At 35.5% G+C, this 25,984-nt stretch overlaps 1 protein-coding gene across 5 annotated transcripts in view; it reads left to right on the top strand.

Moving 5' to 3' along the window:
* Window positions 1-25,984, top strand: part of HS2ST1 (heparan sulfate 2-O-sulfotransferase 1) — a 168,816-nt gene that overhangs the window by 76,003 nt on the left and 66,829 nt on the right. The window contains exon 1 of one of the 5 annotated variants that reach the window (XM_070267353.1): window positions 15,854-16,080. The exons of 3 other annotated variants lie outside the window; for them this stretch is intronic. The gene's annotated coding sequence lies outside the window, so the exon portion shown is untranslated. Of the gene's footprint in view, window positions 1-15,853; window positions 16,081-25,984 lie in introns of those variants that run through there. One more of the 5 variants, XM_070267351.1, reaches the window with a different exon arrangement.

Genomic DNA, 25,984 nt, shown 5'->3' with positions numbered 1-25,984 from the left:
ATTTGGAAGAATTCTTCTCTAGTGAAGTAACTTTTTAAAAAAATTTTATTTATTTTTAATTGCAGTAACATTGGGTTATAACATTATATAGCTTTTCGATGTACATCATAATATATTTCGAATTCTGTGTAGATTACATCATGTTCACCACCCAAAAACTAATTATAGTCCATCCCCTCACATGTAAGCCTAATCACAAAATAACTTTTTATTAGAATTTTTTAGAATGAGTATAATTTCAGAAAAGAGTGGATTTCTGTTAGCAATTTTGTGAGCAGTGAGAGATTGTTTCTTTTGTCCCTACTTCTTCTATGTAAAGAAAATATCCTCATTACATTTTTAATTGAGTGAAGACAAAGATGTATTTCAAGAGCCATATTATTTTTGTATATAAGTAGATCTTTTCATATTTTAAATATTAGAACAGGAGAAATTCTTGTCTAATCTGTTATTATGAAAACAAAATTTTAGATAAGTATTTTTGTGAAATTCTTGAAACATGCTGGAAAGTTTTGTAATAGGCTATTGTAGTGTCCCAGTAATATTTGGGGAAATGCTTATTGTTTTCCTTATAATGTTTGCATTACCTTGAAACGCACCACTAATGCCTAGGGATAGTAGTGAATTAATGAAAAATTTTAGCATTGACATAACCCACTCAGCTTATTTTTTGCTGCCAAAATATCCAGAAGACAGTTAGTAATGCTGTGAGCCATAGAAGTTGCTGAGCTAGTTCACTGTGATGGCACTACCCAAATATGCAGGGAATCCTTAAATAAAGGGCATCGAAGTAAATAATGCACACAGAGCACTTAGTAGTCAGCAGGGGCTGGTTTGCATATATAGGCGCTGCCTGCCTGCTGATTGATGAGGCCTGTTACCATGAGATGTATTTATTAAAGGCAACACTTGAGTAATTCTGTGCACAAATAATTAATAGCCAAATGATTATAGATTTTAGTTAAATAGAGTGGTCAAGATGAAAATTCCTAATGAAATAGATTGAATTGTTTCATTTATTGACTCATTTTACTTGAAATTATTAAAGCTTAAGATCGCTGCTTAAAGTCATGCTATGAGTATTCTAAGTAAAATCTGAATGATTTTAGTTAATTCTAATATTAACTTATTATGATAAATCTGAAATGAATCTTCAGATATTTGCTAACAGAAGATATTGGCTTAGTTCACTTATTAGCAGTAATTTTTGTTCACTAGCAGCTGCTGAATTAAAGACAAGTCATTAACATGCTGTTGTATAACTTTTTCTCATCTTTCGTTGAGTGATTACTAGTATTTTTTAACTTAGAACTTTTTTCTCTCTATAATATTGATTGAATGAAATAGCAATCTTATAAAGGAGAAAGCATTTTAAAGTGGTGCTTTTCAGCTAGGTGGGTGATGCTGTCCATTGCAGTAGGATGAAAGGTTAAATTCTTTTCTAACAATAGCATAAAAGCTTGTTGGTCAACAAAATCTGTGTGGATTGTACCTAAATAATCTCTTAGTCTCTTTCCTTCAGGCCCCTGGTTATACTAGAAGCTGCTGGAAGTCGTTTAGGAACCCAGGTTCATCAGAGTTTATGAGACTATTTGTTCTAGCTTAAAAAAATTGAAGCTGTATTCTAGAATACACTTTGATACACATACGCTCCCACACATACATCCGTATAAAATCCTAAGAGATACATATATATGTGTGTGCATCTTTCTACTTTAGATTTTGTGGTCATTGGCTTCCTAGCACATCAATAAAAAGATTTACCAAACATTTAATTTGTAAATCCTGCCAGCATTCCCACAATGATTGGCTCAGGCCTCTGGGTTTTATAGAGAATATACAGGAGGACATGAACTCAGGCACTATGAGAGGGTTATACTCGTACCCAGCACTGCCATCAGAGCAAGGCTGGTTAAAATGTGATAGAAGAAACCACCTCCCCTGTGTAACGGCTCACCTATTATTTTCTAGTCAAAATTTTTTTCTCCTCAAAATACTTGACACTCTCCTGACATCTCCAGTGAGACACAGCTGTACAATATTTTTTCCATTCTAAGTCTACTCCACGACACATGGCTTTTCATGATTTTTAAGCAGTATCTTATAGTGTGACATGGTTATCATTTATGCACAATGCTAATGCATAAAACCATTGCTCTCTCAGTGCCCATGTCCTTGCCTCTTTCATTTAAATGTAATGAGATAGAATTCTCCTTTAAATGCTATACTTAATCATTTTCTGTGTTCTCTTGTACATCCACTTTTAAAACTGTCAGCAGTCTCAACTGTATTATCTTTATTTTCAGTGAAATAAAATGCTACTACTCTTTCTACCCTCTAACCTTATTCGCAAAATTTATCTAAAAGTAAAAGTTGCTTCTTTAAATTGTAGCATATAACAGCTAGAAAAGGTACTCAGCTTTCTGAATTGTGAACAAAGGAAAATAATCCTATGTCAGAAAGAAAATTACTCAAATCACGTATTCTTGGGCACTGCTTTTAGGTCTAATCTTCCTGACGAGTGGTTTAAATTGAATGTCTCTTGTGTTAAATCTCACAGAAGCCAAGTCAACTTATCTAAAATCTTCCCTAGATAGAATCAACATATATGGAGTGACTAAAAAATAACAAGACCAGTTCAACAAGTCTTACATGGACATCTGTCTCATTTTTCTTTTCATAGCTTGTGTTCTTAGGGCAAAATAACATATGACATGTTGAAGGACATATACCATTAGTTAATGGCTCCTATTTGAAATTTGATAATTAAATTATATCTAGCACTTAAGCAAAAATGAAGACTGATTGTTTATGTCATGTTTTGACAAAGCACTTATACACTGTAAATTTTGAGATATAATTGCTGAGCAAAAATAACTTGTGAATGCCTTATTTAATTGCATTTACTCTATCAGTTATCTAAAAGCTTCAAATCAGTTCTTTAGTGAACTTTCTAAATTCAGCAGTGAGTAACCTTTTAGCCCAGCGCATAAATTGTTTTGACAAGCTTTTTGAAATGGCAAGTAGGTGAATTTATTAGAAAACAATGCAGAATAAAATAAAAAAGACTTTGAATAGATGTAATGACTATTTATATTTCTTGGGCTATATCTTAAGAAGGTTTGGCAAGCCCCATTATATTAAAAATCCCTCATAGCTAATATTAAAATCTAGGTTCTAATTCTGTAGCTACCCAAATGCAAAATCCAGGAGTTTGAGATTAGAAAATTGCCGTGTCCAATATTGTTAATGTCCAGCTGGCTGTTCCTTCCTCTGTGTATACAATGTGTGTTATGTGTTTACCTTTTCACATCCCCTTGCCCTGTGTATTAGATAAGTATGATTATTGACCTCCTGGAATCTTTGGAAAGGAGTGAGAAGAAAAGATAAGCAGGCTTAAATTAAATGCAATTGCAGACATCAGAGGGACATCCAAGAAAATGGGAGCAGCTGGTCTTGCTGTGAGAGTCTCAGAACTTTCAGCTAGGCTAGTACCTGTGGACACAGAAATGGGCTTTAGATTGAACGGTTGCCATGAACTATACCATTTGACTATTTACTGTCTGTATTTATAATATTGGGCTCCTCTCTCACTTGCCATAGATAGCTTTTGCTAAATTCTGATAGCAAACAACTCCAAAAGCTCAGTGGCTTATTTATTCTCCTATTATGTATACTTTGTGGATCTGCTGTGGCTCTGCTCTGGGCCCTCTTCCTTCTGAGACCTAGGCTTAGGGAGAACGAAGAAGAGTAATGGAACTTGTGTGATGGCTCTTAAAACTTCTGCTTGGAACTGGCACGTGTCACTTTCACATTTTATTGGTAAAAGTAGGTCAAATGGAAGCAGGAAATATAACCCTCCTATAGGAATAGGCCCAGTAAACGAGGGGCAACTAATCCTAGGACAGTAGTCAAATCTATCACATAGACATTGACATTTCTATCTCCCCACCCTCACCAACCTCTGCCCCTACCCCCCCCCCCACTGTTTATGATAGAGAAGTACAGAGATTTTTTTTTTTTAGCTTTTATATGAATCTTGATGTTTTTCTTAATTACTGTTTACATATTATAGAACAAGAATTAGGAAGTAACAGTAAGATCAGTAACCCTGCTGAATGTAGAGATTAGTTTACAGAGCATATTATCTTTTGCTTTTGATAGAGTAGCTTTCAGGGGATTAAGGAACCAATAGAAAGATTTAGAATAACAAATTACTTTGTATTACACATTTTTATATCTTAGATGTTTTCATAAGTAGACTAAAAGTAGATGTTCTGCTCTTGTATTCATCTGGATATAAATCTGAAATATTTTGAAGTACCAAAGCTTTTAAAGTAAGGTTTCTTATTTATAATTTAAAATGGAATAAAAGCACATAAAAATCAAAATAGACTTCTATGCTTTCACCTTGGTAAAAGTAATATACAGTTTTTTATTTTTACTGCTGGGTGTTTGCTTTTTGTATTGCCCTCCATAAGCCAGCCTGCCTTCTGCTTAATACTTAGTTATTACAAATGTTATTGTGGTAATGTGAGCTGACTTCAGTGTATTGTGTGCATATCTTTTTTTTTTTTTTTAAAGATTTTATTTTTTCTTTTTCTCCCCAAAGCCCCACGCTACATAGTTGTGTATTTTTAGTTGTGCGTCCTTCCAGTTGTGTCATGTGGGATGCTGCCTCAGTATGGCTTGATGAGTGATGCCGTGTCCATGCCTAGGATTCGAACGGGCAAAACCCTGGGCCACTGAAGCAGAGCGCTCAAACGTAATCACTCAGCCACGGGGTTGACCCCATGTGTGCATATCTTAATGAAATATTCTACCTGGTCCTGATCAGGAAGGGGGTATATTTACATAATGTTAATCAAGCATTTGGAAAAGGGCGGTACTGTACCTTTAATGGGTACATGTATCTATCACACAAATTCAGCAACCAGCTGCTTAAAATACAAATCACTGACCCTGGAAATTGTCAAGGTTAATTGTAAGTCTTATTGTCTTTTAAAAAGTATGCCTTATGGTATATCTTAATATATTTTGGGTCCTACTTCATTTGTAGATTGTGGAGTTTTGTTTTTTAGTATACCAGAGTAGTTCTCTGCATTCTTTGTTCTCTCATTTCCTGCGTCTGGTTTGGATACCTTGAATTTATTTAAAAAATTATTTTTGAATTTTGTTTGGTTTGCATTTATTTGGTTTAAAACCAACTAGTACATTTTGGAAGGTAGGTCTTTCAAAGCTGCTTTAAAGAACAAAACCATTCATTCATTCAGCAGACTATTGACTGATTGTAATCTTTTAGGTTATGAGTTGTTCTCCTGAGAAAGACTGATGATAAATATATAAGTGCTGTAATGGAGGTTTGTATTAGTGATTTTATATATTATAAAGCCAAGTTCCTTTTCAGTTATTAAACTGTTTTTGGGATTTGGTAAGATTGTCATGGTTTTATACTTCTGCATGGGCTTCTTGAGACTCAATCCTAAGAGATTACCGTATTAAGAACTTGCCAACACCAGATCTGAAACAGTATTCTCACGTAGAGGTTTTCAGTACATTTCCTTTCCCATTGTAAATGGAAAAGTGCTTCTTTTGTCCATACAGATTAATGGAGTTGTTGAGCTGAAGTCATTCCATTTGAACAAAGTCCAACAAAGCCTAAAGGGTACTTAATCCTTCCATATATGTGAGACTTGGTATTGATGTGTTTCAGATTTTCCAACCTCTTTCCTGACCATCTTTCATTAAAACATATAGAAAATGGTGCTTATGCTTCTTAATTAGTCTTTCAGGCAGTTTCCTAAGATTAGAGAAGAGAATTGGTCTCAAGATAGTAGGTAAAGGCAGAAAATAAAATTGGGGCAGTCAGAATAAACCTCAAAAAGCCACATTTTAAATAGATAGCTTTTTTCCTTTTTTTTTTTTAAATCCTTGATGGTTTCAGTTAAAAAGTTGTCAACACATTTCAGTGTTATGATTGTAATAATAAATGCTGTTTAGTTGCTAGAGTAATTGAAACAGAATTGTTGGTTTTCTCTCTCAAGTTAAATCACTAAATTCCAACTCTCGTTTTGCATCACTGCAGAATATCATCCAGTTAATCCGAAATATTTGTGGAAATATAAAATTTTTTTTGAGTAATTATACTTAATTTGTTTTACTTTTTAAATTTTTTTTTAAGTTATTTATAACTTCTCTGAATACACAAAGAATATGAGGCAATATACCAGGGGCGAAAGACAATCTAGACTGGAAAAAAATAGTAGAGTAAGAGAAAAAGATGAAGGGAAAAGACTGAATGCATATATAAAGGCCATGTTATTTATATTTAGATAGCTTTTAAGAAAATAAAAAAGGAGTCTAGAAATTTGTGTGTGTGTGTGCTGATGAAGATTTGCCCTGAGCTAACATCTGTTGCCAGTCTTCCTCTTTTTGTACGTGAGCTGCTATGACAACATGGCCACTGACAGATGAGTGGTGTAAGTCTGTGCCTGGGAACTGAACCCGGGCCACTGAAGTGGAGCGGGCTAACCTAATGACTAGGCCACCGGGGCTGGCCCAGGAATCTAGAAATTTTAAGAATGGCTTTTGTATTAATATACTATATACTGTATTATTAACAATACTGAATTTTCTGCTTAGAATAAGAAACATATCATTAGCAAATATTTGCCAGCTAATGAATGCAAGGGACTTTGGATTCTAGGATATGGAGTTATAAAATGATATGACAGGATTTTTTTCCTTAGTGCCTGTCAAGTGTCATGGGTCTAGTGTTATGTTAGCTACTTTGTGGGAGGAGGATTGGTATTTGTCAGTTGTCATACTGTGGTGGCTGCATGTTGGTGAAAGCTATGCCACTGGTATTTCAAATACCAGCAGGGTCACTCATGGTAGACAGGTTTCGGCGGAACTTCCAGACAAATACAGACTAGGAAGAAGGACCTGGCCTGATTTTCTGAAAAAATTGGCGTAAACCTACAAAAGCCTATGAATGGCAGCAGATCATTATCTGATAAAGCACTAGAAGATGAGAGAATGGGACAAAAAGACCGGACAGGGTTCCGCTGTGCTGTCCACAGGGTGTCTAGGAGTCAGAATCCATGCCACAACACTACACTGACAACAACAACCACCCTTTTAACAAACTTTTAAGTGTACAGTACAGTGTTTATAAGGACAATATTGTATAGTCGAACTCTAGAACTTTTTCATGTTGCATAACCGAAACTCTACCCAGTTGAACAGCAACTCCCCATTTCCTCCTCCCCAGAGCCCTTGGAAACCATCATTCAAGTTTCTGTTTCTGTGAGTTTGACTAGTTTAGATATCTCATATAAGTGGAATCATACAGTATTTGTCCTTGTGTGACTGGCTTATTTCATTTAGCATAATGTCCTCCATGTTTATGTATGTGGTTAGGTATCACAAGATTTCCTTTTTTAGGGCTAAATAATATCCGTGATATGTATATACTGCATTTTTTTAATCCATTCATCCATCGATAGACATTTAGGTTGTTTCAACCTTTTGGCTATTATGAATCATGCTGCAGTGAACATGTGAGTGCAGATAGCTCTTTGAGATCCTGATTTCAATTCTTTTGGATAAATACCCAGAAATGGGATTTCTAGATCATATGGTACTTCTGTATTTAATTTTCTGAGGAACCTCCACACTTTTTTCCATAGTTGCAGCACCATTTTACATTCTCACCAACAGTGCACAAGGGTTCCAATTTTTCCATGGCTTTGCCAGCATTCGTTATTTTTTTGTTTTGTTGATAATAGGCATCTTGACAGGTGTGAGATGATACCTTACTGTGGTTTTGATTTGCATTTCCCCATTGATGAATGATCTTGGACATCTTTTCCTATACCCATATATTTTTTTTTATGCCACTTAAATGTCTTTTTTGGAGAAGTGTGTATTCAAGTCCTTTGCCCATTTTTTAATGGAGCTGTGTTTTTGCTGTTGAGTTATAGGAGATCCTTATATATTTTGAATATTAACGTCTTTTCACATATATGGTTTGCAAATATTTTCTTCCATTCTGTAGGTTGCTTTTTCACTTTGTTAATTATTTCATTTGCTATGCAGAAGCTTTTTAGTTTGATGTAGTCCTACTTGTCCATTTTTGCTTTTGTCACCTGTGCTTTGGTGTCATGTCTAAAAAAGCCATTGCCAAGACCAATGTCATGAAGCTTTTTCCCCTGTTTTCTTCTAGGAGTTTTATAATTTCAGATCTCATGTTTAAGTCTTTAATACATTTTGATTGATTTCTGTGTATGCTGTAAGGTAAGGGTCCAATTTCATTCTTTTGCATTTGGATATAAGTTTTCCCAGTACAGTTTGTTAAGGAGACTAGCCTTTCCCCATTGTGTAGTGCTGGAACCCTTGTTGAAGATCATTTGACTGTATATGCATGGGTTTATTTCTGGGTTTTCTAATGTGTTCCATTGGTTTATATGTCTGTTTCTTTATGCCAATACCGTAGTGTTTTAATTACTGTAGATTGTAATATGTGTTGAAATCAGGAAGTTTGAGGCCTCCAGCTTTGTTCTTCTTTTTCAAGATTGTTTTGGCTATTTGGGGTTTTTTGTGGTTCCGTATGAATGTTAAGATTGTTTTTTCTATTTCTGTAAAAAATGCCATTGAGAATTTGATAGGGATTGCATTAAATCTGTAGGTCACTTTGGATAGTATGGACATTTTAAGAGTATTAAGTCTTCCAATCCATGAACAGGGGATGTCTTTCCATTTATTTGTGTCTTCTTTAATTTCTTTCAACAGTGTTTTATAGTGTTCAGTGTACAAGTCTTTTGCATCATTAGATAAGAGTTAGGCAAGACAGAAGGAAACTAGTCTCTTGGTTGTTCCTTCTGAAAAGCCAGAATGTTGGATGCATTATCTCCCCTCCACCCCCAGAAGTTCCAAACCAGGGTGACCTCCTGGTGCTGATCTGTCCTTGCTTGGTGGAGGGACTGATGCAAGTACAGTGAGATTTCCTTCTTACCCATTTCATTGCAGCTGTTTGGGTTATGAAGGTGGGCTAGACATGCTTGTTATCCTTTAGGACCTCGTCTGGTTTGGAAAACAGACATATAATAGTAAATAACTATAAAATGTGTTGTGCTTTCATCCAGATGAATACAAATTATTGTTACTTAATGTCCAGAGGGAAGATGTCTTCAAGGAAGGTGGGATTTGAGCTGGACCTTGAAGACTGAGTAGGAGGTTTAGAAAGACATTAGAGGAAGAAGGAACAGTAGTTAGAGTGGAGGAAACCATACAAGACTGTGTTAAACACAGAGTAAGGAGAAAGCCCCCAAGGAGAAGGAAATGGGGAATGATAAACTAGAAGTGGTTGTTTGGTGCTTGATTACTCAGAGCTTGCTTTGCCATCCTAAAGAGTTTGGATTTATAAATAGTATAAAATAATAACCTCCCTCCCTTCTTCCCTCCTATCAGAAAATTCTATCTCCCTTGTGGAACATGAACAACAATAAAGAGTTACTGCGTTTGGGGGAACCACTTGCAACATCCAAGTTAGAGATAATAAAAGGTGAGACTGTGACAGTGGCCTTGTTGATAGAAAGATAGGATTTGACAAAGATTTCAGGGTTGAAACTGAGAATTAGTAACCAAATGAAAATAGGAAGCAAGAGAGATGTTATAAAGGTGCTGTATAGGGCCATAGGAGATTACTAGAGGCAGGAGAGTGGAGGATAAGAAAGCAACAAAGTGACAAACAGATTTTAAGATATCAGAGTAGACACATTAGAAAAAACTCAAATTTCTGTTGCTTATTCTAACTCTTGAGTTTTGTAGAATCTTCAAAATGAAACAAAACAGAATGAAGTGAACTGTGAATTAGTAAGTATTCGAACCAACTGAATTGAATTTATGTGCCTGCTAAGCTCAAAAGCATTTCTTATACTATAATGTCATCCTGCCTGGCTCTGCTCTTTAAAATTTCTGCAAGACATCTCCCTGTGTTTCACTCGCCACAATATTATTGCATCCAAGACAGTAGATGTCGTGAAATACAGAAAGAGTTCCCAAATTACAAAAAAGTTTTTGTTCTGTAAAATTTCTTTATTTTGTAATAACGAATTTGTTTTCCTCTGGAAAGTCCATTTAACTAACAATATCAACTCACCCAGAAAACTAACTGCTGTTGATATTAATTATACAGGAAAATGAGATGGATAGAAACCAGAAATTTTTCTTCCATTTTAGGCTTTTATCTCAGCTCTGTTCCTTACCAGCTTTGTCACCTTGAACAAGTTTCTAAACCTCTCTGTGGTACAGTTTGCTCATCTATAAGAATAGTACCTACCTTGTGATGGTGGTGTTAAGATTTTTGAGGGAATTTTTAAGCACGATAGTGTCCTAGTGATAAAGTGAGACTGAAAAAAAATTACCCTGCATAAAAATATATTAGGATCTGTGGAAATAGTGATAGTCCGGTAATCTGAGATTTTTCAGGCTGCTTCAAATCTATTATAGAGAAATCTTCTTGTTAATGAACGACAAATCATTCCGAACATAAAATAGGGATCCTCAACTTCCTTTCCGTCCAGTCAACAGGGCACCAGTTCCATTACGTTTTTGTTCAGTTAGTTATTAACATTTACTTTTTACCAAAATTGTAACCCTCCCCTGTATTCTTAATACCATTTGAAAGGTTTAAAGGTTTGATTCTATCAACACATTCTCTTTTCTTTTTATTTCTTAATTTTCTCATCAATAATAGAATTAGGGCATTGTGTATTGTTATTTTATAGGACAGCCATCTGTCTTATCTAGCAAAATCAGCATAATTTAAATCTTAATATTGTAATGAGCACTTCTATCAAGGTAGACAAGCTTTTTCTTATTTGGTAGCAATACGGTCCAAAACCGAAGGTAGTTTGTCAAAACGACAGATTTAGGTCTCAGGTATGTACTTTGAGGAATTGGTGCTGTAACTTTCTTGATTTTGGAGATGCAAGTAGCATACCAAGGACATATGAATTTAGGTATATTTTTTAGTGGCTAAGGAAGGTTAATTTGAATTCTTGCTCAATTCATTTTTTATGTCTGTGTAGTAACATATAATTATCAAAGTGTTCCTTCAGTATATGTGCAATGCATTTATTCCTAACTAATTGTTTCATACTTCTTCACAATATTGTCTTGCAGTGCTTTCTGCCAATAATGCTGAGAAGTTTTCCACAATTTTTTTCTTCATTTGAGGATTGCTTTGCCATCAGTATTTTGCCTCTTTATGGCTCTTGTATCCAAATCATAGATTTTTCTATCACTGTCAATATTCATTTCATAAAATGAAATTTAGGAATAGCTGTACAACATGCCTTTACTCAGCAGTACCTTCCTTTGATATCAGTTTTTTTCTTTTCTTTCTTTCTTTATTTTGAGGAAGATTAGCCCTTTGGTATTAATTATTTTCTTAGATGTTTTCTAGAAGGGCATTTGGAAGGAAATGCTTTAAGTTGGCCCATCTTACTCTTAGTTAAACTTCCTGGTTTGGAGTGATACGGTTTTGAATTTCTATCGTAGACTTGAAAATAAAGCCAGTGAAAAGTAATTTAGCTCTTTTTCTCAATGAGAATGAAGATTTTTCTAGTTATTATATGTCTTCATTGAACTTGGAAATTAAAACCAGGTATGCCAACCTGCTATGAATAGACCCAATTAAAAACAGAATGGTGTAGCTTCCGGGAATCTTAGCTTATCAGTGACATTTAATGTTGAGGTCATTACCTCTTCACCTCCTATAAGAAACCTGGATGGGAGAAGTCAGTTTTAGGGAAGGTAGTACAATGCAGTTGTTTTCCAAGTTAGTCAGTCAATTAATTAATTCCTCACTCTTTCTTACCCTCTTTTTCTTCTGTCCTCTCTCCCTCACTTCTTCTCTTCCCCCCTCCTTTTCTCCTTCCCTATTCCTTCCTTTCAGTAGAGTTCTTTTTCAAAAAAAAATTCCAGAAACACAGCACAATCTGTTCTCTTGTTCATTTCAGAGAGTAATTCGGCTTATACACAATTGGTAAATAAGGGAATGATGTCAGTATAGTATGGAAGTAAAGTTGGTTTATAGTGGTAATTCTCAGCACCTCCAAGTTGTTGCAGTTGAATGCAAAACAGATGAAACTGAATGTTGAAACTGAATGCCTGCATTCATTCACCCCACATTCTCCCTTTTGATTCTGTTTGACCACATGCTCTTATAAGTATTTATTCTGTGCTTTGCAATTTTCATTCACTTCGCCCCTCTTTCTGTAACACAACTGTTTCTTATATCCCCTTCTGTCAAGCTCTCTTCACTTCTATTTTAAAAATAACGCTCCATATTTACTAGAGTAATTATTTATTAGGAACTTAACATGTCTTTTTATTAGAGTTGTTATATCTGTTCTCTGGTTCAAATTGCATAAGTTTTGAGTGGCCTGCACTAACCCTGTTTTTCCTCCCAAGGTCAATTATTTGTAGTGTGTGACTTTATAGAACACCAAGTTTTTTTCTAGGAATTCATAATACCTTACAACATGAATGTCTATATATAAACATAAAAGTAGAGTGGCTCTGATTTCCGAAGAGGCCCTTGTCCTCTCTTACTTTTTCCCCTATCCCAGCCTGCCCTTTTTAGCATTTGAAGGGTACTCCTCAGGCTCTAAAGAGTATATTTTAGAAATATTTTATCTAAAGAACAAGCAAGCCATCCTTCCCTGCATGCATTCTAAATCCTCTCCTTGGATCCATTTGGGTTACTAGGAGAATGGATGCTTGGACCAAATCACCTGGTATCCTGTAAAATTACTGAGCTGTACCTCAGTTTTAAACTTTCCACTTTTTAAAAAGTCTTTAGAAGAACCAGATTTGTGAATTCTCTTTCTTTATTTGCTGGAAAACTATTGTTAAAGACATTGTTGTATTATGTAATTTCACATATGAAAAGTTTCTAAGAGTTTATTTGGGGGGAATCTTCATCTTTTTTCAGGAAATGTTATATTTCCTCATTTTTGGTAATGAAGATTTCTGTAAAAGATTGATTTTCCTTTTTACTTTGGGTGCTTGGAAGCTTCACAATTATGGCAGGTATGTTGACCCTGAAGGCAGACATAGTGGCTTTCTCAACTTTTTATCAACTTATTTTTTTTTATTCCTTTTTATGAATCTTATTGCATGTGTCTTTTTAAAATAAGCTTTCTCTTTGGGAAAAGAGGAAATGAATAAAAACATTCAGTACCAGAAAGTAAAGGAGCTGGAGTCAGAAAGACTCATTAGTAGACTCTTTAAGAATCTGGGCATGAGAGGACGAGAGTCTGTTTGGGGGCAAGGAATCAAGTAGAGCGTTATATTTCTATTCTGGTTACAAAGGTTAACTCTGGAGCTATGATCAAGAGGAACTGGATAAGAGGAAAGTGAGGAAGAGGGAAAAGTTCACAAAAAACATAAAAGTTTGCATCTACTGTATCTGATTACCTAAAACACAGAAGGAGGAATAAAATCGAAGATGAAGATAATACATTTGGTTTTAGATAAACCAAACTTTTGGTATGCATCACTATAGTAATTAGTAATTTGGTTTTTTCTTTTAATCTGTTAATGTAATAAGTTATACTGAAAAGTTTTTTGATTAATAAACCATCCCGTTATTCCTAAGATATACCCTTCTTAGTCTTTTTTCTTCTAGTTTTATTGAGATATATAATTGATGTATAACATTGTATTAGTTTAAGGTACATAGCATAATGATTTCCTATATGTGTATGTTGTGAAATGATCACCATAATAAGTTGAGTTAATATCACCTCACATAGATACACGTATTTTTTTCTCGTGAGAACTTTTAAGATCTACTATCTGGCAACTTTCAAATATACAATACATATTGTTAACTGTAGGCACCATGCTGTACATCACATCCCCAGAACTTATTCATCTTATAACTGGAAGTTTGTGCCTTTTGACCCCCTTTACCTATTTTTCTCAGTCCCCACCCCTTACCTCTGGCGACCACCAATCTGTTCTCTGTTTCTGTAAGTTTGTTTTTTGGGGGATTCCACATATAAGTGAGATCATACAGTAGTTGTCTTTCTCTGACTATTTCACTTAGCTTAATCCCTCACACATGTTGTTGAAATGGCAAAAATTTCTTATTTTCTGTGGCTCAATAATATTCCATTGTGTGTATATGTGTATGTGTGCATAGATGTATGTATGTATACACACACACCCCCCACATTTTTTTTTATCTGTGTATCCATTGATGGACACTTAGGTTGCTTCCATGTCTTGGCTATTGTAACCCTTCTTAGTCTTGATGTATTATTATTATTAACATTATGTTTAATTTACTAATACTTGGAACTTTTACATCTGTGCTCATAAGGTATATTGGTCTGTAAAATTCTTTTATTGTACTGTATGTGTCCAGTTTTATTATTAAAGTTGGTATAAGGTATTAAATGCCTCATAAAATGGCATTTCTTCTTCTATAATTTGGCTCTTTTTTTAAAGATAGATTTGGCAAAATTCACTGGTAGATCATCTGGATCTGATTCCTTTTGAGATAGGGTATGTGTTGGTGTAAAAATGGCAGCGAATCTGGCTCCTAACCACTCTCCATTTGGTGCTGTCTGACTTGAATTGATATTTGTTCAAATAAACTCTTAAAATTAAAAAAGATGGTAGAGACGTTTGACTAGCAGCTTGTTTCATGGTTATTTTTTTTTTCACATTTTCTAGAGGTGTATGTCAATTTTTATCACATACTTTTCTAGGCATTTGGTCATTTCATATGGTATATTGTATTTGAGGTGTCTAAGAGTCTAGAATTTAGGAGAGAAATTAGCCTGGAGATGAAGATTTCGTCATCAACATGGATGTGAATAAGGTTTCTAGGCCAAGGCTTTAAAATTAAGAGTGAAAGGAACCAAGAACAAAATTTGTGTACAACAGCTTCTCTCTCTTTTTTAAATTACCATTTCTTCACTTTTTTCATATACTATAGTTTAACCTTATAACCAATATGCTATTCCTACTTCGCAAGGAGAAATATTCTAAATATTAGCTATTCATTCTTAGTAATGCTTGGCAGGCATGGTAGCAAAGGGGAATGTAGGCAATCATTAGGTCTCAGGTTTCAACAAGAGTAGACTTGGTAAAAACAGTTATTTGCATAGTAACTAGATATAAAGTAGATTTTTTTTCTTTTTCTTTTTCTTTTTCTTTTTCTTTTCTTTTCTTTTCTTTTTTTTTTTTACAAGTGTGTCTTTTCCCCTGGCTTAACCTAAGTTTCAGAGGAAAAACAGGCCTCAAATCAGAATTTTCATATTTTGTATTTTATTAATCTGTTCCTCAAATGAGTCTTAAATATGAATAGTTATTCCTTCATTATTAAATTAGGGAAACTGAGGTTCAAGGAATGAATTTTATCCAGTTTTTCTGTCCTTGACTCATTCACTTACATCTTTATTTTTAGTTTTCAAGGTAAAATGTATAGCAGTTTGGAATTCTAGCCAAGTGTTCCGCTCATCAATTTATTACCTCTCAGCTCCATATTTACCCTTCATTGGCTGATCTGGAGAAATTGAGGTGAACTCTTTAAATGCTTTTCCTTTGCCAGTTGGCACAGTGTCAAGTTTTGTCAATTCAGGGTGCTGGCACAGTCCTACTGAAGGAGGAAGGGACCTTCTTTCATGATTCTGCAGTGCTTGCATCTTCCCTGACTCCTGTAGTGCACAGTGGTCAGCAAAACCCAACAACCAGTAGCTTCGTCTAGCACCTGTACCACCCCACCTCCACCCACCAGCTGGTTTTGTAGCACAGTACCTCTGCTGCCTTTATTACTTGCAGCCGGAGTGTCCAGCTTCTGCAGTGTATGGCAACCAGGAGCTTCTGAGTGGTTTCATAATAAAGTGCTTCCTGTAAGACACCTCTGCATGAATGGCTTTCCTTAACGCCTTAGAGGACAGATTTCCAGCAAGTTCTGCTGGTTTGACACCACAGCAACTTGTCTGCCATCCAGAGCTCTCCTTGTGACCTTTCCAACAATGTCTGGATTTTAGCCAGGTATGGGATACAGGGTTCTTTCTTGATCACTGTATTTCAGTCCTAGGGTAGTGGTTGCTCCTTTTGTCTGTTATGTTTATATTCTCTAGATTTCTCGTTACCGCTTAGTAGCCAATCTCAGTATTCCAATACTCTGTTTAGTTAATAATTCTTTGTATTAAACTTTTCCTCTTCAAATTGCTGGGTAGTTTCTAATTCTTGATTAGAACTTGACTGAAACACTACGTGTTTGTAACATTCATAGAGTCTAATACATATAAGTTACTAATTAAGGTGTTTCTTTAGATTGCTATTTTTGAGCACATGAGTGTGGAATATATTTCACCATAATGTTAGTTTTGATGACTATATTGATTTTCAAAGTGTAAGTTCAGAACTCAATTTTAGATATGTGCCTCAGGAATGTGATCTTATTTCATGTGGTTAATAGATTAGACATCCATCTACTAATGAGTTAAAAAAAAAAACCCTCCATGGAATTAAAAATCACTTTGCAGTATATAGTACTCTGCATAAATTTATTCATTTCCTTAGTGACTTTATGAAGTAGGTTGCAAGTTACATTACCCCTTTTTCTATGAGAAGAAATTGAGACTCTAAAGTTCAAGGGTATTTCTTAATACCCTTGATATTTCTTAACCATCAAATGCTAAGTTCACTAGAATATACATCACTTGATCAGTTAAAGCTATTATGTGCAATGTCAGGCACGTCTGTTGCAGATATCTTACACATCAACCATTCCCCCAACCCTGCCCCCATACATAACAATCTTAACTAACTTTGTGAGGTATCATTTTAATATTTTCTTGTTCCCTGAAAGCCACAGTACATTAAATTGGAGACATTTATATTCCGATATCACATTAGCATCACTTTAGCATACTCGAGATTTTTTTGTTTTTAGTTGATTGCAATTGTTGATTTCTCCTTTTTCAGTTTCCAAAACTATATGACAGGAAATCTGTAGCTAAATATCACTTTATGATTTCCATCTGTTCAAGTACAATAGTGTTTATGGCATAGTCCAGATTGCAGTGTGATAGAAATGTCCTATTACAGCAGATAGAATTTAAAATGATCATTGTACATTCTAATGAGAAAACATTTTTAAACAAGTACTTCACTTAATTTCAAAGCAGAGTAACTGAATACTACAATTTGAAGACAGCATCTGTACTATACTGTGTGTTTGTGCTGTCAACAATAAAAACTTTTTCTGACTTCAGTAGAAATTGATCAGTTTGCTCATATGTATACTAATAATGGAAGCCAGGGAGGCAGGGAGATTGTATCAGTCAATTTGAATATCTTAAAAAAATTTTTTTCTATTATCATGGAAAATATCTTTCATTATTTTTTGTGGCTTAACTATGGGAGAGGGGTGGGGATGTTATTTTGAGTTAATAAAAAAAAGTGACAATATGATTTTTTGCTAAATTTTATTCTGGGAGGTGTTCACATTTACTAACTAAAAACAATTCCCCTTATCACATGGAACTCTAGCCATTTCAAATCTCTGGCTCTAAAGTTGAGGGGTAGAAGAGAGATAAAAATGATGGTCCCTGGTGTGTCATAAAGTGTTGAGTAATTCCAAGGTTTTTAGTTCCCACAGTGTTTGCCTCTCTTACTCTGTTACAGACGCATCTCTCATTCTTGGGTCTGATCATTTGTTTGTCTGTTTTCTGCTCCAGAAGATGCAGCGCGAAAGTAAATGAGGAAAACCATACTTCCCCCATCAGTGCTCATTGCACTCTTAATCACAAAGTAGCACTGTTTCCTGAGTTTCAGACAGATTTTAGATTCAGTTCTCAATTTGATTGTTTTTGTTCTCTTTTCTTTAGGTCTGTGTTAGTTTTCCAGGGCTGCCATAGCAAGGTACCACAGATTGGGTGGTTTAAACAACAGAAATCAATTTTCTTACAGTTCTGGAGGCCAGAAGTCTGAGGTCAAGATGTTGGTAGGATTGGTTTTTTTCTGAGGCCTCTCTCCTTGGCTTGTAGATGGCTCCCTTCTCCTTTCTTCATATGGTGCTTGTCTGTGTCCTAATCTCCACTTCTTATAAAGACACCAGTCAAATTCACCTTTGTGGCTCTGGAGTTGTTTCAGAAACAGGGGACAAAAGACCAAATATAACAAAAAATGCTCTCTTCATTCTTTTCCTTTGGGGAATTACAAGAGTTTCAGGAGCTCTGGCCAGGAGCTAGGGTGAAGACCAAATGTATATATTTTTTATTGTATTATCACAGGGAGTACACAATTCAGCCCGTAATAAGGTCTTTAGCCTTCGTCCAAATGAAGCATGCCATAAACACTTTTGAGCATCATTCTATAAAGATACACCCAAGAGACCTCTCCCCCGGCTTTAATATCAAGTTCCTTTGTATCCTAGCTGCACCTCTCCTCCCATTTAGGATGACCTTTTTCCTATCCCAGATATTGGCTAGAAAGTTAGTTAAGAGGTAATTTAAAGGATTCAGTGGAGACTGTTTATCTGAAGGTTTCCACTGGTTTGTCTTTTAGAATCATGTTGTTTCATTACATAGAAATAGATCCCCTTCTGGTCCATCTCACCAGCCCTCCAGATACGCACCTCTCCCCCCGCCTCTGGCCAATACTTACAGCATACTTGTTTTGGTTTGCCAGAAGTACACAATTTAGACCTTGTTCAGAGACCACATGATATTGATTCCTCCTTTCAGCCAGTACTTGCATGCCCTACAAAGATTGCATCTTCTTCGATGAGTCCCTTCTTGGAATAATGAAGAATTGTACCCTTTTAAGCCAGGGTACTCACCTTCTTGTTAAATTCATATTTTTCAAAGAAAAATTGAGTAAGGCTCATCAGATAGTTGGTAGTTGATAGTATTATTTTCGTACAAATGGTGATATCACAGATCCATCAACTCTGGCTGTATGTTTTAACCAAAAGTCTTGTTCTCCTTTATTTTAATTCAGTTAGAAAATAATCTCCTGCTTCTTATAATATGTGGTGTTCAAGATCACAGAACAGTCTTTGAAATAACAGTTTTCGGCTTTGGAATAATCTGTGTGTATGGCAGGAGCGCAGGTATTCTGTTTTGGCACAGGATTCCCAAGATTCTTTTGAGAGATTAGAAAGGAAAAGTAGTAGAATGGCTGAAGTCAGTAGGTCTGTTTTGACAGAGATTATTTTAATTTGACAAACAATTGACCAGTTTTATTAAGTAGAAAACAAATGGATATTTTTATTTTTTTAAGATGATTTTTCCTCATATTAAAAAAACAATAAAATGCATGTTAACTCTAATGTGCATTTCTTACCTATTATATTAATAGGATTTAAAATATTTCCAACACACTGTTTTAATGGGTCTGGGGAAACAGAGATTCTCATACATTGCTGTGAGAGAGTACAGTCAAATTTGCCATAATTTGACATATATATTCCTGAAAGATCACTGTGCTAGGCAAATAGTACAATAAAAAAGTGAGAAAAGTAAAGTTAGGGGCACAACACTCAAAAACTTCATCAGTGGCACACACAACAAATATAAGAATCTAATAAAAACTGCAACACAGTGTTATATATATTAAACGCCTAGGGGCCAGCCAGTGGCACAGTGGTTACATTCACATGCTCCACTTTGGCTGCCCGGGGTTTGCTGGTTCGGATCCCGGATGTGGACCTACACACCGCTTGTCAAACCATGCTCTGGCAGGCATCCCACGTATAAAGCAGAGGAAGATGGGCACAGAGAGTAGCTCAGGGCCAGTATTCCTCAGCAAAAAGTGGAGGATTGGCGGCAAATGTTAGCACAGGGCTAATCTTCCTCAAAAATGAATGAATGAGTGAATGAATGAATGACTTCATGCTTAAACTGCAATAAGTATGGCATTTTACCTTAAAAAAGACCTGAAGTTTGCTTGTGGAAGTGGGCAGTGGAAGAGTTGCACCTTGTGAGTTACTGTGAAGTGGTGGAAGGAAGGGTTATCCGGAATGGGACTGAAACTTGTAACATCAGATGTGAATGGGTGTGGTTCATGACACAGTAAATTGAGGTAGCTGGTCTATGTTTGAACTGTGTCTGATTTGTGTATTCCTATCTTACTCGGTCAGTTTAGCTGGATGCATTTTTCTGCATTTAGCTAGAGCTTCTTGGGGATGAAATCAGGCCATAAGCAAACACACAGTTTGTGTTATGCTCAAATTGCTCCCAATATATCAATTGTGTTGGAACAAATTCATATTTCAAAGTGAGTGTTATAGCAGAACTGATCAAGTATGGAGAGTAATTTGAGAATATATATCAAATTTTAAATGTACATACCCTTTTACCCACAAATTCTAGTTATCCCAGAGATCAATACTATGCAAAATGATGTATTTACAAGGATATTTATTGCAGCAGTTGTTTGTAATAAAAGAGATTATAAACATCTTAAATATATTAATAGATCAATCGTTAAAAAATTCTGGTATGTATTCTGAGGAATACTGTGCTGCTAAGGACAACGACTTATATAAACTATGTGTAATGTTCTTGAAGATATGTTTTAAAAGTGGGATTTAGAACAGTAGGGATGATATGCTATCATTTGCATAAAAGTAACATATATTTGTCTGCTTATATGAACAGAATAAAGCTGAGGCACATGCTAGTATCTTGATAATGCTGGACTTTGAGTTCCTTAAGGGCAAGAACCATGTCTTTCTCCTCAATAGGGTTGCATAGTGCCTAGCTCTTAGCAGGCACGCAATAAGGATATGTTGAATAGGATAAGTGAATGTGCGTCTTAACATTCATATCTGTTAGAAAATTTGATACACAAAATTCCAAATGTAAAACAAACTGAGGATGATTGAATCACTCAGGTATTCTTTCTTATTACTGTTTTTTTCAAGCACTGAGCTTTTTCAAACTATGCTTAGAACACTGCAGTTGTCCCTCCGTCCGTATGGGGGATTGGTTCCAGGAACCCTGAGGATACCAAAATCCATGGCTACTCAAGTCCCTTATATAAATAGTGTAGTATTTGCATATAATTTATGCACATCCTTCCCTATGCTTTACTTATAGTACCCAATACAATGTAAATGCTATGTAAATAGTTGTTGTACTATATTGTTTAGGGAATAATGAAAAGAAAAAAACTCTGTACTTGTTCCGTGCAGACGTAACCATATTAGTTAGACCTTTTGATCCGCTGTTGGTTGAATCTGCGGATGTGGAACCTGCAGATACGGAGGGTCAACTGTATTCTGTTTTCAGGATTTTGATTTAAATGTATCTTTTGGGGTCATATTACTGGAACACATCCATCGTAGAGAAACTAGGTGATGAAGAGCCATTGAGGAGAAATTGTAGAAATGGGAAAACAGGACAAAGGGCAGACATGTTAAGTCTTTAATATTTGAAGAGCTGTCATTAGGAGGCATTATTTAAGTTGTGTGTTTTTCCAAGGACAAAGATAGGGCTAATGGATATAGAAGATACAGAGAGGCAGATTTCAGCCTAATATAAGAGCATGCTAATAGCTATTAACAATTGAAAGAGCATTATCATAAAGGCTTTTGGTAGCAATTGTTTATACAGAGATTTCTGTCAGGATTAATGGTGAAATGGAGACATTTGTAGTTTATTTTTTTTAAGAATCAGGCAGATCTGGTTTTGAATGCTGTTCCACTTAGGAATCATTGTGACCTTGGGCAAGAAACTTAACTTTTTAAATTTCCCTATCTATGAAACAAGTATGATAAAATGTGTCTCATAGGATTACTGTGAGGATTAAGAAAAGGTAAAGTACCCAAAGCCATATTATATTAGGCTCTCATTGAATGGCAACTTTTGCCATTGAAATAGGAAACTTTTTGGACACAAGGTTATAATATTTGGTTTCTAAGGCCCATTCTAAAGCTGATTTTTTTTGTTTTATTTTTCCATATTGTTTTAAGTATATGTTTGTATATGTCTGTGATTGAATTATCATAGCAAGAATATAATTTTGAATTGTGAGAAATTATTTAGTAAATGCCCTTATAGTGTGCTAATTATGCTTAATGTATATTTTAATAATTAAAAGATGTGTTTTGCAGTCAAGGTAGTTACCTAAGGTTAAATAGCTACAAATATCACAGTAGAAACTGTATCAGCCAGGTTTCAGTCAGTAAAACAGAAATTCACTATTCATTTCAACAGAGGAATTTAATGTAGGGAATTGGTTACATAGGTGTTGGAGGGTTGAATAAGCAAATATAGCTTACAGATTCCCAGCCCCAGGATCACAAAGCAGAGTACAGAAGGGTAAATTTGGAATTGAGACAATAGCTTTTAAGAAATGGCGCAGAGATCTCTTTGTAGAATATCTCTCTTATCTTACTTTTAACACCGCATTTATGTATTTTATCATGTTGAAAACTTACGTTTTTGAAATCCTTTTCTCTACAAGGAATTTAGCTGTACATACACTTTTCATCAGTGATTTAAGATGTGTTCCTTTAAAAAAGGATGTCTGAGTTCACAAAGAATTCCACACAATTTACTCCCTCCTTACTCTTTGTTAAGAATTTGATCTAAAGTTTCATGAATCTCTAGAAAACCTTTCTCTTCTTTATATTATATGCAATTCTTCCAGGAATTAAGATTTGCAGAATGTAACATGAATTAAAAATTATCACCTGAGATATGACTTCATTTTTGCAATCACAAACTTATCATTTGAGTAAAATTACTGGTGTGGGTTTTTTTGTTTCTTGCAGTTAGAGCAGGGTGGACTTGTAGAAATAAGGCTGTCTTTATGATTTAAAAGATACTATGTTAAAAAGAGATACGTTCTTATCCTCCTTTACGAAAATGAGCCAATAGATTACAATTGCATTTTTTATTAAGAATAGTTTGGTATTTTTGAAGAAAGTCATTTTTTTTTCAGATACTGGTCTCCATAAGAAATGTGCTCATATAATGAAGACACACTCACAGCTGTTACACCTAGACTTGTCCATTAAGTTTTGGTTGGTTATATTCCCAGTGAAGCCACAGTTGTTTATTGTCCTTGTTTTCACTGGGATATGTTCTTGTCTTCTAAAGAGGTATACTTGTTGTTGTTCTAAAATACTTCTAGTTGTTTGTAAAAATATGGTAGGGCCACACTTTTTAAGCACCTTTTCTTTTGCCCTTGGGTGGACAATGGGTAAATTATGTGAGTTGTTCATGCACAGCATTGTAGTAATTTATAGAAGCTAAGTAAACGTTAGTAAATAGTCTTAATACCTTTAAAATACCTTAACACCTTTATTTGAGGAGGTAAAGTCTTGCCTTATTAAAACAAATATTCTAACCATTTTACTAAATTATTTGAATTTATAGTTTCATTGCAATTTTTGTTAAATAAGGAATCTCTTATTAGGTAAAAACCAGAAAACATTGGCAAAAGTTTTTAGAAGTTCCCTTTGATGTATCCTTTTATGTCATCAGTTATGAGGTTTCAATTCTATGGCCTAACTTCAGTGGCATTTCAGGGGTGGGGTTTAGGGGATGTTTGGCCGTTTTAGATGTGTGAAGCCTGCATTACAACATGTGGATGAATGCCAGCATAAAACTAGGGTCTTCAATGACCAGCTTAAAAGAAAAAAAGATATTAGAATAAAGATCAGAAAACTCTTGATTAAAATATCTTGAAGTTTAGGAGCCAGCCCTGTGGCCCAGTGGTTAAAATTCCACAGGTTCCACTTCACCTGCCCGAGTTTGCACGTTCGGGTCCCAGGTGTGGACACACTCCCCTCATCAGCCATGCTCTGGAGGCCTCCCACATAGAAAGGAGAGGAAGACTGGCACAGATGTTGGCTCAGGGCTAATCTTCCTCAAGCAAAAGAAAAAAAAAGAGGAGGATTAGCAATGGGTGTTAGCTCAGGGTGAATCTTCCTCACACAAAAAAATGAAATAAAATATCCTGAAGTTTAAAGGAACCTGTTCATATTAGTATGTTGATTTTACTAGTGATATTTAAAGTCAGTTTGTTTTTCTGATTTATGTTAATCGTAATGAACCCTCCACGACAATGTTACATGTGTTGGTAATGAAACAGATTGAAATATGTATAGAAATGTTTTTCTTTGTATTTTTATCAGCCGTGAAAGTAAGGAAGGTAACTTAAAACTAGTTAAGAGCAGTGCAGAGTTTTGGTTGTGGATTACCATCGGAAGGTCAGTGTCAGTTTTCAAGCAGTGTACAGCTCCCTGTGCTAACCCTTCCTTCTTTTTTTATTTTATTTCTTTTTTCCTTTTTCTCCCCAAAGCCCCCCGGTACATAGCTGTATATTCTTAGTTGTGGGTCCTTCTAGTTGTGGCATGTGGGATGCTGCCTCAGCATGGCCTGAGGAGCGGTGCCATGTCGGTGCCCAGGATTCGAACTGGTGAAACCCTGGGCCGCTGCAGCGGAGCGCGTGAACTCAACCACTCAGCCCTGGGGCTGGCCCCTCTTTCTTCTTTTTAACTGGAATTCTCTCTGGTATTCTGATGAGCTGCTTCCGCACCCTTTATTTAGTGTCCACTTTCTTTTATCAAATAAGCACAATTGCGTAATTAAATTATTGTGGTTTTATACCCTAACTTACTCAGTGTCTTGGAGAAATTTAAGGTAAGCACTATAATTAAGTCACTTTGCTACTGAGCAGTGGGAAGGAAGCATACAGTAGACAACATGTTTGAGAATTGGAGGAAAAGGCATGCTGTTAGAAACCTGAATGAGAGCACCGCATACAGAGCTTAGAACATTCTTTCTCAACGAGAAGCATATCCTAGAGGCAGATCAAAGTAGGTGGTGATATGGTTTGAAAAAGCATGTTTAATATGATGGTATAATTTTGTACTGGGAAAATGAAAATAAAAAACATACTGTTTTGTAGTACAGTCCACAGGAGTGAAGCTCTGTAACTTGTAGGGGTGAAAAATTACAGATCCTCAACTGAGATGAGTGGCAAAAAATTTTTTTCTGTTCATCAGAAGAGGACATAAGTTGTAAAATGTTAAGAAATACTGCCTTACATTATGTCTGGATGTTTTCTGGCATTAACTGTTACCTCCCTCCCGCTTCTGCCAGGTTTCCTAAGATCTCTGAAGGGTCTAACAATAGAGAATAGCTGCTTTAAGTAGACAATTCGGATATCTCTGCTAGGCAAGTGATTTTCATGTCCGGAGAACTCCAAATGGAAGCTCCCAGCTGAGGTCAATCTGGGCAATGATTTCTGGACAGTGCACCAGGGACTCTCGGAGTCCCACGGAAGGTGCTTCAGGGCAACTCTGACAGCCAGGTAGAAGCCGCCTGGGCTTCGAATAGCCCTTCAAAGCAGAGCACCTCCACATTTTTCGGTTTTTTGTTCATTTGGCTTATTTTCGAAAGACTTTACTAGGGGAAGAAAATAATTCCACTGTCTTTAAGAAAATAATTTGGATAACCATTGAAGAGCATTCCCAAAATAACACCATTTGCAGTTTTATGGTTGGCGTACTCAGTTTGGGAAATTTTATTTCCTAAAGAGCTTTTGCTCTCTATTCTTGCATATGAAACTGACATTATTTTGTTTACTATCCTGTAAGTAAATTGTGGAAAAATTAGGAAGTGAATTAAAATCTCTCATTTTGGATGTTTTAACAGTGTTATATACTATGTATTGGTCATATATATGCACACACATACTTGCAGAATCTAGTTTTGGGAGGATAGCAACATATTCTTAAAGGAATTTCTAAAGATCAGGTGCTCTATTTGAGTGGAACAGCGTACAACTGAGATAGTGCCGTTCTTTCCACAGGGCTGGACGTAGTATTGCCCCGTCGTTTTTAAATTGGATGGTTGAGACGGATTATATGAAAAAAACTAGTGTAAAAATAGGAAAGCTGGTATTTCTCAAGTTTACTGCCACCATT

The sequence above is a fragment of the Equus caballus genome, chromosome 5 (assembly GCF_041296265.1).
Source record: "Equus caballus isolate H_3958 breed thoroughbred chromosome 5, TB-T2T, whole genome shotgun sequence".
Taxonomy (NCBI): domain Eukaryota; kingdom Metazoa; phylum Chordata; class Mammalia; order Perissodactyla; family Equidae; genus Equus; species Equus caballus.
Note: the sequence above shows the minus strand (reverse complement) of the source record. Positions and strands in the feature narration are given on the sequence as shown.